We start from the raw sequence: 13,394 nt of genomic DNA on the forward strand, positions 1-13,394 counted from the left end.
GTGAAAAAGTGAAAAAGCATAAAATGAGCGAGAAACATATAAACGCTGGTATTGAATTTGCTATGCTTGGTAGAGTAGATATTCGATGCCAATTAGACAGTGCATACAGACTTAAAATTAAACAATCAAATGAACAGGTTTCAAAGAATCGATACATTCTTAGTAAATTAATTGATGCAATTAAGTTCTGTGGGAAGTTTGAACTAGCGCTCAGGGGCCACGATGAGACATACACGTCTGATAACCCAGGCATTTTTCGAGGTTTAGTCAATTTAATGTCAGAGCTAGACAGCACACTGAAAGAACATATCGAAAGAGCAAATAACAGAGTATTTGTTGGGTTATCTAATACCATACAGAACGAGCTTCTGAATTCAATCTATGCCGTGTGTCATCAAATGATTTCGGAAGAAATCTCTCAAACAAATTTTGTGGCAATTCAAGTTGATGAAACCACCGATTGTTCCACCTTATCTCAACTCGTTTTTGTTGTACGGTACGAGCTGGGTAGCAAAATAAATGAAAGATTCATTAGTTTTGTGTCGCCTGATAATCACTCAGCAGAAGGCATTACCTCTGCAGTATTCCAGGAGTTGGAAAAACTTAAGCTGGACCAAACTCCGGACAAAGTCATTGCGCAGACGTACGACGGCCATTCAGTAATGAGTGGAAGGCAGACTGGCGTTCAAGCAAGGGTCAAGGTCGTTTACAAAAACGCTCATTTTGTGCACTGCTACGCGCATCAATTAAATTTAATTGTTGAGCGATGTGCTACTCAGAATAAGCAGGTCAGGATCTTTTTTAGTAATTTAGAAGGGTTTTCATCATTTTTTTCAAAATCTGCGAAACGAACTGCTGTTTTGGACGAAGTGGTAAAAAGGCGCATCCCAAAAAATGCCGCCACAAGGTGGAACTTCAAGGCACGATGTGTAAGTACGGTTTTTATGTACAGAAATGAAATATCGGAGTGTCTCGAGAAGATCGCCGATGATAATAATGACTATTCGACAGTGAGAAAAGCTGTAGGCCTAAGGAATCTACTGAAGGATCCCGATTTTCTATTCTGGCTAGAGCTATTCTCTAAAGTTATGCCTCACTGTGACTTTCTATTCAACGAGCTTCAGCACCGCGAAATTGATAGTATAAAAGCTCAAAAAAGTATATCTGATTTCAAGTTATCGGTGCAACGAGTCAGAAACTCTCTCGATTACGACCATCACTGGCTTAATGGCACAGACACCACCGATGGAAATCCAGCAGGCTCAAGTCAGAAACGCGCACGGTTTGAAGATAATAGAAAGATTGCAGCGAGAGAGGTGTGCGATGTTATTTTATCCGGGATAGAGGACCGTTTTTTGTTCAGTGACCATCTGTCTGTTGCCAAACTTTTCCAGCCTAGTTTATTTCCGAGGTATAGGATACTGTTCCCGCAAACTGAATTTGAAATTGCTGCTAGATTATTTCCTATTAACCAAATTGAACTAAGGCATGAACTCTCAGTTTTATACGGCAGAAGTGATTTTGCTAACGCTTCAGGTGCCCTAACTCTTCTGACATGCATTTGTGATAACAACCTGGAAGTACTTCTTCCCGAGTCAATTAAGTTATTACGAATTATTTGTACAATTCCCATGACAACGTCAGAAAATGAAAGGTGCTTCTCTACGCTGAAAAGGATTAAGTCGTTCACTAGGAATACCATGGAGGAAGACCGACTTAACGCGCTTGCTATGTGCTCCATCGAGAAACAGCTGTTGGCAGTTCCTAACTTCAACGAACGTGTCATCAACCACTTCGCAGAGCAGAAGGAGAGGAGAATGGATTTTGTATACAAGCAAGTCAGCTAAGGTATCGTTACCTACTTTCTTGTATTATTTTCATGTGTATCTTCATCCCGTCATTATCATCATCAAAGTACGAACTGTATACTTATAATAACAATTGACTGACATTTCGTAATCTACTAGAATTGTTTTTCGGATACAGTTGTTGAGCTTTCTTGTTAGTGGTGTTCGCTTAGATGTCTTCACACTTCACTTCACTTCCCTACATGTGTTGTAATATATTAGCCTATGTTTTTTTTTAACCTCAACCTGAAAAGTATATCGAGTCGTGAATTTAGTAGTTTTGTGAACATAAGTATATGTTTATTGTCGATGTTTTAAGGATATGTAGATTGTAATGCTTCCGGATATGCGATGCTTTATGTTTCTACTTTTTTCCGCTTCGCGATATTATCTGATTTTCGCTACGTGATCGTTCTGCCTCGGAAGAAGATACATACAGTATTTAGCCAGTGTCATCGGATTATTATTATTATTATTATTATTATTATTATTATTATTATTATTATTATTATTATTATTATTATTATTATATTTCATCTACAATTATCGTGGTGCTGGACAGTGAAAACTGGGCCGTTGGAGAGGGGGGGGGGGGGGAGGAGATGACGGCACAGCCCTGCCAGAGTAAAATGTCACGAACCGCCACTGGTTCCTTCTAACTTGAAGTGTCTGAGTTCATAAGCTTGTACTAAATGAAAGCTATGTTCACAATTAGAGAATCTAATGTGTGTGTCGGAGCTTGAGTGAGCTTGGGGCTGTGTGGCATACAACATCGGGGCTCGACATGAATGAAGGAACGTGAAAGTGGAGTAGTGACCTGAGGTGAAACCTCATACTACCAGAATTCCGTCCACCTGGTCGAGACACATTTTTAAGAGGAGTAGCCTCCGTGTTCGACGTTCAGTATATTCTGGAGCAGGACACTGGGGAGAATCCTCATGAGTGACAAACAGGGAGCTCCTTATATACTGCACACGACGTAACAGACACGCGCACTGAAGACTGCGCGTCGAGTCTCGAATGATCCACGCTTGCGTGCGTGCGGCTGGCTGGCGCTGAGCGAAGAGAGCGGAGGACATACAACAGTTGCTTTATTTCTACGCCCCAACCGACCACCTTTGCTTCCCGAAATTTATATATTACCGAGCGAGTTTACTACGCGATACGCGCTATATAGCAGTAAGTTTTCATTCAGAAGATGACAGATTCAAGTCCCACTACCATCAGGCATGAAAATGGACTTAGGCCTACATGTTTTCCTGTTTTCACTTCAAGCAAATTCTCAGCTTATACCTTAGCGTATTAAGGCCACAGCCGCTTTTCTCCCAACCTTAGCCCTTTTCTGTTCCAACATCACCGAAAATATGTTAGTGTGACATTGAATCTCTAGCAATAAATAAATAAATAAATAAATAAATAAATAAATAAATAAATATTCCTGGGCATGTCTTAGATAGGGTCATTTTACGTAATCCTTCCATGTAGGGTGGATATTGTCTTCCGTGTGGGATAATACATGTATATGTAGTGGAGAAACGTATATTATGCGAGTTGCAGAGAAATGTAGAGGCAACACCCAGTCGCTGAACGTAGGAATTAACCTTCCACGTGATCATGATCAAGGAACGTGAAGTACTCATAGTATACAGCAGCATACACGCAAGACAAGCTTTATGATGCTCTCCTCGAGTGTAACAAGTTTGTAGTTTCAATAGTGTAGGGACAGTCGATTTTTTCCGAGCTACAACTTAGTGGCTGAGTCGTGAGCGTCTTGGACTTCGGGTTTCGGGTTCCTGAGTTCCATTCCCGGCTTCGTCGTGTGATTTTGGTCTTAACGGTTAATTCTGCATCCGGTTAATTCCATCGATAGGGGACTGGGTGTTTGTGCTATTCCTAGCATTCATTCAACTCATACACCACACACGTATACTATCTCCACCACAAGAGCGAGTACGTTTCCTACGCATGGCAGGTGCCACCCGCCCTCACCGGTGGGTTTGCCTTACAAGGGCTGCATCCGGCTGTAATAACCACACGACATTATTACACATTCCTGGAAAGTACTTGCACTGTGTTCAATTACTCTCTGATATTCTTCACGGCTTTTCTGCTTAAGTGTAGCAAGGAATTTGACACGATCTCACAGCTGGTGGTGTTGATTGCACATGTTCTCGTTCTCGTGAACAGACAAGTAATGACAGTGATAACGAGGTGGGCCGAGAGCTAAACAAATGAGTAGCGGGAGTAGAGACGCCCGGAGGAGAAGGCGTGGTCACAATGTACAATCAGAACTCGCCATCTATTTGGGCCATTCGACATATCATTAGACCAAATGGAGCGACCGTTTTGGATCCGATTCAAGAACAGATTACCACAATAGTGAAGCAGATGTTAGTGTTTTACACGGTCAACAAACTTTACAACCTTGCGGGCAAGTGTGTGCAATAGCACTTACACCGCATCATATAGATGATTATAGTAGCTCTGTGGCGCCACATGGATTGGAGGTTCCCTTAGGACGCTGCAGTGTAGACGTTAGAATATAGCATGCTTAGTTAGAATGGTGGTCACAATCCGTGGGTTTCTAAGACAGATGGCTTTCAATTTCAACGGTTAGTAATCCTAAGAATCAGATTGAATATTTAGCATTCGCGACAGCATTGTACTTGAAATAGACTTTCTGTTTGTTACGTCGTGTCGAATACATACAATATAGTACGAGAAGAAATGTTTAGTACCAGTAAAACCGAACCCGCAACCTTGCATTTTCGCATCCGAAGCTCTCTATCTAGCTGCGTCGACCTCGGTCATTCTTTTTCGGCTGGAAGAAATCGGAGCTAAATGTCTGGCACTACGGCCAGCGCAGTTGTAGAGTACGCGTTTGTTACCCGCTGTGGTTCATTCTAATTGAATATTTAGCGTTCACGATGCCAACCTTGTGTCATTACATTTACCAGCATGTGAAAGAACTTCCGGTGGCTTGGCATCTGTCAAGTCCGAAAAAGTATTTATTTATTTATTTATTTATTTATTTATTTATTTATTTATTTATTTATTTATTTATTTATTTATTTATTTATTTATTTATTTATTTATTTATTTATTTATTTTGTAACTCAACATACAAAATATGGATTTTACAATCAAATATCTTATCGACTATACACTAAGTCAGTGTTATGACTAAAACAGTCTGACTATATGGCACGTATCCAACAAAACTGTTCTCTGCATTTTTGCAATTACAGTCGAAACCGTTTATTGCAACATCTGTGCTCTGTGCTCTGCGTCATCAGAAGTAGTTCTGCGAAGTTCTCTGCGAAATGTAAAGAATTTCACCTTATTTTCTTGACACGGCATGAGCCCAAAATCCTATACAGTATCATGTCTATTATTATTATTATTATTATTATTATTATTATTATTATTATTATTATTATTATTATTATTATTATTATTATTAGTATTATTATTATTATTATTATTATTATTATTTATTATATAATTCGCTGGGGCCATTAAGGACCACGTTATGTCTTGTTGCATTTGACACTGAACTTGGCCTTCTTTAGAGCCCAAATTTCCCTCATTCTTTGAGAGTGGGCCTGCTTACGCTCCTCTGTCCAAGGGGCACCGTGTCTTCTCTTCGGTTGCTCGTCTCGGTTTAGCCCGTTCGTCAATATTTTCTTGCGGAAGAGATATCTGTTAAGGGCGTCTTCAACTGAGATATGTAGCATTTGCAGGTCTTCTTCGGTATTTCTAAACCAGGGAATTGTGGTTTTGGGGTTTGAATAAAAAAAGTGAAATATTTCTTTAGTTAACTTTCTTCCGTCCATTCTTTTCAGACGACCGTAAAATCGTGCCCGTCTTTTTCTGATTGTGTCGGTAATTTTCTCTATTTTGCTGTAGACTTCCTTGTTGGATCTCTTTTGATGGATTCCATTTTTGTACTTTGATCCCAAGATTCCTCTCACAATTTTGCGTTCTGTTTTCTCCACTTCTTCAAGGAGTCCTTTGTTGGCATTTAGAGACAGGGTTTCGGCTGCATATAGAACTACTGGCTTCAGAACTGTTTCATAGTGACGTATCTTTGTGTTTTGGGAAAGGCATTTTTTGTTGTAGATTGTGCGGGATGTTTGGTAGGTTATTTCCAGTTTGCGTACTCGCTCCTGAAGTGCTTCTTTGTCCAGTCCATTTTTCATGATGATCTCACCCAGGTATTTGAATTTGTCTACTCGGGTGATGTCCCCGTATTTTGTATGGAGTTTTGGTGGAGCCTCTTTGATGTTAGTCATTACTTCTGTTTTCTCAAACGATATCTGCAAACCAGTTTGTTCGGCAATTTCCTTTAAAATTTCAACTTGAGCTCTAGCGGTTTCTATGTCGTTTGAGAGAACAGCAATATCATCGGCAAATGCTAAGCAGTCTGTTGCGATCCCCTTGGATTTGGTTCCTATTCTCAATGGACTGTAGTTGGTTTCCTGTAATCTTACCCGCCAGGTTCTGATGATCTTTTCAAGAACACAGTTGATGAGTATCGGGGATAGCCCATCACCTTGTCGGACTCCTGTTTTGATGTCAAAGGAATTCGAGAGACATGAGTGGAACTTCACCTTGGATTTTGTATCGGTCAGGGTGGCTCTAATTAATGCCAGCAGTTTCAAATCAACTCCAAATTAATTTAAGATGTTTAGCAGGACTTCCCGGTCAATGGAGTCGTACGCTTTCTTAAAGTCCACAAAGACAGACACATACTGCTTGGACCTTACTGCACAATATCTGATGATCTTTTTGAGATTTTGGATCTGTTCAGCTGTTGAGCAACCTTTTCTGAACCCTCCTTGGTATTCACCTATTTGATGTCCAACTTGTGCTTCTAAACGCTCCAGGATGGCAAGTGATGAAATTTTGTAAGTCAGGGGTAGCAAATATATTCCTCTGTAGTTGTTGATGTTCTTCATGCTGCCTTTCTTATGTAATGGATGGATCAAAGCTATTTTCCAATCTTCGGGTAGGGTCTCCTTGTTCCAAATTTCTTCTATTTGCTTTTGCAAGATATCAAGTGATTCCTCTGTGGCATATTTCCATAGTTCTGTTGCTACTGAGTCTTCCCCCGGCGCTTTGTTATTTTTGAGACGGGCAATGTGGCGCTTGATTTCATCTCTGTCGGGTGGTCTGGAATCTGGGTACCTGAGTAAGGGTTCCTCGGTCTCAATGGCGCTTTGCGGTTTAGAGCAATTAAGTAAATTCTTGAAGTAATCTGCCAGAATGCTGCAATTTTCTTCATTTGACGTCGCCAGTGTGCCGTCCTTTCGCTCAAGGCATAGAGATTGTGGTTTATAGCCAGTGAGTTTGCGTTTGAAGGCTCTGTAGTACTCTCTGCTTTCATTCTTCCTAAAGTTTTGTTCTATCTTTTCAATGAGAGAATTTTCGTATTTACGTTTCTCAGTTCTGAACACCCTAGCTGCTTGGGCACGTTGGGTTTTGTAGGTATCCCAATCATTTTCTGATTTCGTAGAGTAGTACTGTTTCCACGCATTGAGTCTTTCTTGGAGGACTGATTCGCAGGTACCATTCCACCAGGCATGCTTTTTGCTTCTCTTGATTTCTGCAACGTCTTTGGCGGCCTCAACAAGGAGACTTTTGGCGTTGTTAAAGTCACAGTCATTTGGTCTAGCCTTCTCCTGGAACTCCTCGACCCTTTGCCGAAGTTTATCATTGTCGAAGCGTGTGATCTGTTTGGTTGTCTTCCTTGTGTTTGCGGGAATTGGTTTGAATTTGATAAGAGACATATAATGATCTAATGCCACATTGATGCCTTTCTTTACCTTGACATTCATAATCTCAGGGCTGTTTCTCCTGGAGATTGCAACATGATCAATTTGGAACTCCCCGAGAGCTTGGACGGGAGAACGCCAAGTCATTTGCTTTCTGGGTAGATGGCGAAAGTGGGTCGACATGACCTGCAGGTTGTGATTTTCGCAAATGGTCACCAGTCTTTTGTCGTTGGGATTGGTTCTTTTGTGAGCAGGGTAATTTCCTATAACTTTCTTGTACTTCTGTTCACGACCTAGTTGGGCATTGAAGTCACCCAAAAGAAGCTTGACTTGGTGTTTGGGGATTTTGTTTAATTTTTTATCCAGTAGATCCCAGAAATTATCAACTTCGTCTGGATCAGACTTGTTCTTATCGTTTGTAGGAGCATGTGCGTTAACTAGAGCGTAGGTTTTGTTCGCGCATTTAATTGTGAGTATAGACAATCTGTCATTCACAGGTTCGAAATTTGCGACCGATTTAAGGATCTTGGTTCTAACAGCAAACGCGGTTCCAAGCATCACAGCTCCATTGAGGATTCCTCTTTGCGCTTTGCTCTTGAAAAATCGGTAGTCTTCGGATTCAAAAATCTCTTCATCTGGGTACCTTGTTTCCTGTAGGGCCATTATGGATATCTGATTTTCGTGAAGAGCTTTGGTGAGGGTTTTCAGCTTGCCAGTTTGTGTAAGTGAATTTATGTTGAAAGTTGCTAGAAAGGTTTTTAGATTTTGGCCTGAGTTTTTGACTCTTCGGGGTACACCGAGACGCTCCGACTCGTCTCTTGCATGATGTCGAGTCTCCCCCAGAATCCGAACGAGACTCGTGCGCCGTGGTGTTCACAACGAGGGATTTATCCGAAGATTTACCCCCTGGGGTATGTTTCTTGAAATGTTGTGCCATCATGCTTTTTGACTTGACTTTGCTTTGGACGGGTACCCATCCTTTCACAACTAGGGTTGTTAGCCCTAGAGGTTGCCTCAAGATGTTTTCTGGCTTCTGGTCATTTACCAGTCTTCGCCGTAACCCTGGCAAGGGACCAGTTTTTTTTTTCACGGTGGTATTTTATTTCCCTACTACCCTCTGACTCTGCTGGCGGCAGAGCCAGCGAGCTTCCCCAATTCCAATGGGACGCGCCCGATGGAGGTAACCGGTAAATCCCCACACGGGATTATTATTATTATTATTATTATTATTATTATTATTATTATTATTATTATTATTATTATTATTATTATTATTATTAAAACGTTTTGCATTCTCGCCATTGGCTATCGTTGACATAAATTTCCGTGGTTTCCTATAGTTATTACAACCAGGCTTCCTCTTAGTTTCTTTCTAATTCTCGAACAACAACAAAATAATTGGCGGTAGTCTGTCACTATTCTAACGGCCGCAGGGTATTGAGGGTTTCCTAGACTTATTTTCATTTACACGTTTTTACCGAATCATAGTCAATTCTTTCTATTCCACTATTCAATTTGTTATTCTATACAGGTGACCACAATTTATGCACAACGACAGTCAATCTCCAACTGAGCGCGCGAGTCAACACTGCGCCATCTTATAACGGAGTATGCGTGTGACGTAAATCTTTATTTTCCATTTTTAAATTTGTTATTTTATACAGCTGACCACGATATATTCACAACGACAACTATCTTCCAAATGAGTGCGCAAGTCAACATAGAGCATGCGTATGACGTCAAATATTTAGCACAAATTTTGCCTTAATTTGGAGCGTTATTTCATGGAAACTACGATTAAGATTTTCAATTGTTTTTTTCCAACAGGTAGTCTCCTCTTTCGTCTGTCAATTGAGGCATTAAATATAATCGAAAGTTAAATATTCATGGCGATATACGCGTTCCTTTTTTTCCATGTACCCGTTGTCGACGAACGTACGCCTTACGTTAAAGGCACATTTGCGGTAGTAGTACCCGAATGTAATATCTGATACGGTAACTTTCTTGAAAGCTCTTCTGTCGCGGAGCCAGCATATTAGAGATACAGCCTTTTAAAACCGACCTGTGTCTACACCTCCAACAAACCGCCTGTTACTTTTCCCGATGGATGCAGTATTTGGCTCTTTTACAATGCATCTATATACTGAGATGTCTTCATCTCCTCTCATATCAGTCTGTCTTAATACCCGGGGATAGGACTGTGAGGTGAAGGGAAGGCCACAAGTAGAGAGAGCATGGTGGCGAGATATACATGACCATTAATCACTGTGCCGCAGTACCGGGTTCGTTGTCCGGAGCACAACTCCAGCTCTTACTCCATCTCCTGCACTTTGAATGCCGTCCAATGGATCTGTAAACTAGGGAACATTATAGTACAGTCTGAGAGAAATGATCGCTCTTTTATTTCGTTGGTAGTTTACAACATCCCTATAATTCTGTCGGAGCAGTTTAAATCAAGTCGGCGGAAAGCAAGCAAGCCCTAGACCTGCCTCACAGCATCATTTACACGCCCTCTTTGGGACGTTGCCACAACAGAGAGCACGAGTGATTAAATTAACTATTTATTCTCGAAGGGACGACGATTCGTTCATCAGCCCATTCTGTTTTATCATTCAGTATGATACTTAGCTATGATATTGAGACGAGAATACTTCGTGTACTGAGCACGTTGGCTGCACGGTTCGGGCCATACAGTTGTTAGCTTGCATTCAGGAGTTCGTGGGTTCGAACTGTACTATTGACTGCCTTGAATGTGGTTTTCTATAGTTTCCCCACTTTCACTCCAGGTAAATGCTGCGGCTGTACTTTAATTAAGCCACGGTCGCTTCTTTCCCAGTCCTAACGCTTTCTTATCCCGTCGTCACCAAAAATACCTGTCTGAGAAGCTGTGATGTTAAACCACTAACAAAGAAATCATTCTTTGTGTCAGTTAACACATTGTTTCAAATGGACTGGTTGACTTTCCGATTTCAAATCACGATACTGAATACATTTTCCCAAGACCGCCAATAAATTAGTTGACAATTGCTGGCGTTTACGTTTTCTAATGTTTCTGAGTGTGTGTTTCTTTACATATTCTAGGACATTAGTACATTTTTTCTCTTAAAAACCGAGTGAGTTGGCTGTGCGATTGGAGACGCGCCGCTACCTTCTCAATCCTAGCCCGTTCCTATCCTTGCGTCGCCGAAAACCTTCCATGTGCTAGTGTGACGTTAAACCTTTAGAAAAAAGTTATAACCTATACTGAACAACTTTTGAAAATATTCTCCCCATGTCCAGAATTTCCTATACGATCTACTTATTTTCATGAGCTCAAGTGGCTTAGCTAAAACATAACTCATTTCTTTCACTCCTCTAGCACAGTCAGTGTATGTACTCATGTAATTGCTGGAGACTTCTTGAGAATCCGTAATGGGCAGTATATTGAAGTATGGGATTTTCTCAGAGAAGACCTACATCAGCTGTTTACGTGTGGTAGTAAAGTTTCCATTAGTTGTACACTACGGGTGGTGATCAGGAAGTTACAGGCGTCATGTGGTCTCTCTTACTCCGGGCATACACTTCAAACGCACATGGTGTGACTTTTGGGGATCCTGTTAGACCAGATCGAATTCGCAAAGTGCTCGAGCTTATTGACCGTAATGTCCAAATCCTCTTGCATGAAGTTATAATAATAAAAACAACAACAACTTCAACATAATATTACTGGAACTTTCGTGTGAATAGTCAATTCTTTACTCTTAAAAAGTGTCTCTACTGATGACAATAACAAAGCCAGAGCCATTGCACAACAGCCCGTTAAGACCTTGGTCTATCAAAAAAGACTTGCTGCCCAGCCAGCAGGTACTGAAGTTCCTCTTGGTCAGCGTGACATCCTCAGGCGCATTGCTGGATTTTCTTGACCAGATCCACCGCCTCTCGTATGAAACAGCTCCTAGTTTGTCTCAGGAGCCTGAGTGAACCACGTTCCAGCCCTCATTCGAGAATTATAATCCATGAACTGGCCGAGAATCGAACCCGGAGCCTCTGGTTAAAAAGCAGGCTCTCTACCCTTACACTATGCGGTTGACAGCTTTTTTTTTTGCTAGTTGCTTTACGTCGCACCGACACAGATAGGTCTTATGGCGACGATGGGATAGGAAAGGGCTAGGAGTTGGAAGGAAGCGGCCGTGGCCTTAAGTAAGGTACAGCCCCAGCATTTTCCTGGTGTGAAAATGGGAAACCACGAAAAACCATCTTCAGGGCTGCCGACATTGGGATTTGAAACCACTATCTCCCGGATGCAAGCTCACCTCACAGCTGCGCGCTCCTACCCGCACGACCAACTCGCCCTGTAACGCGGTTGACAGCGATGATGACATAATAATAATAATAATAATAATAATAATAATAATAATAATAATAATACAAACAACCCAGTCTTGAATTGATCTGAATCCTTGATAGGCCGATGACGTAAGGACTCTGGCCGTGCCCCTCTGACCTGCAAGGTATGCCCCTTCTTGATTATACTGCCGAGCGCTACAATCCATCCGACAGCGAGATAACGTGACGTTTCTGGGAAAATCGCCGAAGCAGGCATACAATTTCTGGTGGTATGACTAGCTGTATCTGTGGCCATATATTCCTAGTGAGAGGTTTATTTCAGAAATATACTTCTTCCTCGTAGCCTATATTTCTACTTTATCCCAGAACTAGGCGAAAAATTTTCCACTTACTAAATTATTCTGCCTGAGACTAGTATCACATTTCACTCAGTTAAAAAGTACGAGAATACATCTTGCTAAGCACAGAATGATTTTTGCCGGGCTGCGTGGCTCAGACGGTTGAGGCGCTGGTCTTTTGACCCCAACATAGCAGGTTCGATCCTGCCTCATTTCGGTGGTATTTGAAGGTGCTCGAATACGTCAGCCTCGTCTCTATAGATTTACTGGCACGTAAAAGAACTCCTGCGGGCTGAATTCTGGCACCTCTGCGTCTCCAAAAGACCGTAAAAGTAGTTAGTCGGATGTAAAGCTAATTATATTATTATTATTATTATTATTATTATTATTATTATTATTATTATTATTATTATTATTATTATTTTTACTTTCCAACTAATGCAATTCCTTGAGACTTGATGATCCATACTGGGCAGTATATTGAAGTAGGGGACTTGCCACATAATATTGCTCAGAGAAGTAACGCATCGCTGTTTACGAGTAGTGGTGAACTCTTCATCATCATTTTTTGTACACCACGGGTGGTGGGTGATCAGCAAATTACAGGGGTAATGTTGTCTGTGTTATCCTGGCCTGCACTTCAAACACACCTGGTGTGGCTTGTGGCGATCCTGTCAGCTTCAGGTTTCCGGTCACCGCCACAGGTAATCCCCTGTTCTGTTCAAGACCTGATTACATGTCGTAATCTCGGCCGTTCCGCGCTGCCAGGCTCGTCCGCCTTGGGAGCCAGATGGTATGAACTGTCCGCCGGCACACTCGGTTTATGTAACTTGCTAGGAACGTTGGGTACATTACACTCTGTTACAAAATTTCAATGTTTTTCTCTTTTCTGATAAACTGGGCATAGATATTATAATATTGGTGACACAGACCACTGTAGTAAAATCAGTTTGTTTTCATCAGATTTAGTTTGAGAGATGCAAATAAAAAAATATGATTTGCAGATTTCATACTAATCGTACTTAAATCATATTCGCAAATTATGTGTGTCACAACTTTTGGTGCTATTGAGAAAATTGAGCTTTTCCATTTTTTTTCAGTACAAG

This window comes from Anabrus simplex, chromosome 7, assembly GCF_040414725.1.
Source record: "Anabrus simplex isolate iqAnaSimp1 chromosome 7, ASM4041472v1, whole genome shotgun sequence".
Classification (NCBI taxonomy): Eukaryota; Metazoa; Arthropoda; class Insecta; order Orthoptera; family Tettigoniidae; genus Anabrus; species Anabrus simplex.